Source organism: Atta colombica, unplaced genomic scaffold, assembly GCF_001594045.1.
Source record: "Atta colombica isolate Treedump-2 unplaced genomic scaffold, Acol1.0 scaffold55, whole genome shotgun sequence".
NCBI lineage: Eukaryota > Metazoa > Arthropoda > Insecta > Hymenoptera > Formicidae > Atta > Atta colombica.
Window position 1 is genome coordinate 1,546,789 of NW_017259545.1, and position 2,647 is coordinate 1,549,435.

The following is a 2,647-nucleotide window of genomic DNA, read 5'->3' on the forward strand; positions in this document are numbered from 1 at the left end:
AAATTATATGTATATTCGGCGATGTGAGCGCGCTCGCGCGACATCGCGATCACCCTTACGCATTCGGCGTTACGTTCGCACGCGTTAAGTTACGTGCATTAAGTTTACGTACGATAAATTGTACCTGATGGTCACGCACGCATTCTGTTGATTCTTCCGTTTTATTAATAAAGCATCTTATTATCAATCCAAGGATTCCTTCAAACCGCTTCAATCCCATACTACTCTATTAAGGAGAGAATCAACTGCTGTTTTAAAAAACGAGAATTGATCGCGATTATCAATTATACGATATTCAACAGCGCGATCGTTTCTCAACTGTTGTAGTTATTTCCTCTGATTTAATGTGTGTTTGTGTGTGCGTGCGTGTGCGTTTGTGTATACGCTGTGTTGCACGCAGCAATCATAAATTACATTGGGACTTCGGCCCTCCATATAACGGGATGCGGATCTGTCAAAGAGACCCGGCATAGACCAACACGCGACGCATCCAGAATCAACTGCGACGAAGTCGGATGAAGTTATACCGATAACGATCTTACGGTAAAACAAGGGATCATAAATTTCGGTATAATCCGATGAAGGGGGCATCAGGATAGTTCATTAAAAGCGCTATTAAAATCGATCATTAAAATCGTAACAAATCAATTCTTTGTATTCTAGTACGACGAAAGATTGGGAAGCGCATTGCATAGCAAATTTGATTTCGATTTATTCTATTTAAAATATGGGGCTATAAAAAGAGTATAATTATTAATTTAATAATTATAAATTAATTTTTTAAAAGCATTAAAAGAAAGGAGAGAGAGAGAGAGAATAAAAAATTTAATACTCTGTCTGCTTAATTTATTAATTTAGTGAGTGCCCACGAAATATCATGGAAATTGTGATATTTAGATCGACATGTAAATATAATTAGCGATTGAACGGTATCAGCAATTAATGCAATGCTTTTTACGTGATAAAACACGCGTGACCCATATAAACTTGCGTCACTCGTTTATCTCGATTATCCTTAATTGAAGCGGTCAAACTGGTACATGAGAATGACAAATTTTCCAAGCGCGGATTGATTGCGTTTGCAATTTCACGCGGTGTTTGTGATTCCGTAAATTCTACTATTATTAGCTCCCACTGGATCTCTCTCTGATTTATGATACTGTCTCATTCAATACTATCGCTTAACATAAATTTGATATCAAATGACTCCCTTTAGTACATACAAAATATTTTTCTAGAGTGTGCGATAAATTAATCAAATAAATTTCGCAATTTGTTTATTAACGTGATAACTTGATTACAAACTAACATTCCATTACACTGTACTACATGCGTCACAGTACAGAGTAAACAGATGATATTAAACAGTCCATTATTAATAGCAAATTTTAACAATTTTGAATTTAATTTTTTGTTTAATGAAAATTTTGTTTAAATGAAAACGAATTAATTATCTTACATATAAAAAAATTAATAAATCTAATTTATTAAACCTTTAAATTAAATTATTATATACACATTTTTACATTTAGATATAAAAATCGTAACCACATAATTTTAATAAATCACAAGAAACAATATTATTTGCTACATTTGCTGCATTGATTTAATTTAATTTTGTTAATTTTTTTAAGAAATCACATGAAGTTTCGATTTATTGAAATTACAGTTTTGTATCTTTTGGAACGTAAAAATTTGGGGGGCGAAACAAATTAATTAATTTACATAATTAATTTACATATTTTAAAATAATATTAATCTAAATTTTACTTTTGAAATAAACTTTAAATTTGAAATATGCTACAACAACTCATTCATTAAAATACGTCTGAAATATATAGAAAAAATATACAGAATATTCGATATGTGTAACTTTATTAAACATTTCAAAATAATATCGGTTAATATTCGGCACTTGATGTGTAGACTTGTTTTTGAATAAAATATGCGGCACGCTGTGAACTAGAAGGTTTATCATTCGCACAGTGACACTCGACTGAACAGGTAGCAGTGAATTACTTCGTAGCTTGTATTACCTCTCGAAATGCATCGAATGCAAGCATATTCTCTATGATTATTTAACAATTATGAGTAGGCCCAAGTCTGGGAACAGTGAATGAGGCCTTGGGAACGGGTAAGTCGAGGTGCATCGAAAGCACGAATTTTAAGTTAATTTATAGCGTAATTTAATTTCAATGTCAGTAGCATAAATCTTTCGAGGACAGGGGCCCTGGGTCCAAGGCCCGCGCGACGTGCTTGCTTCGGAGAGAAAAAAAGTCGGCGAGATAAAGCAAGGCAAGAATCGATAAATCTACTTTTTTATTATCAAAGTTTTAAAACAGGAAAAGATTGATCGAAATCGCTATTTTATAATGAAGTTTTCCTCTCACACCGAGCTTCATCGATTTTCTAGACTTTTAAATTGCTGTAATTAAGATTATTGCACAATATATGCTATAAGCTCATATCTACTTTCTTGTTTTATGATTAATTATGATTAATTATGACATGAAATTGTTTTATCTGTGTAAAAGAGAAAATATGAACTCATTAAAATTTCATATCCTGCACTTTAAAGGAAAGAAAAGACTCATGCATAATGCCAACTCCATCGTAATTTATTGAAAAAGTTTTTATATATATATAT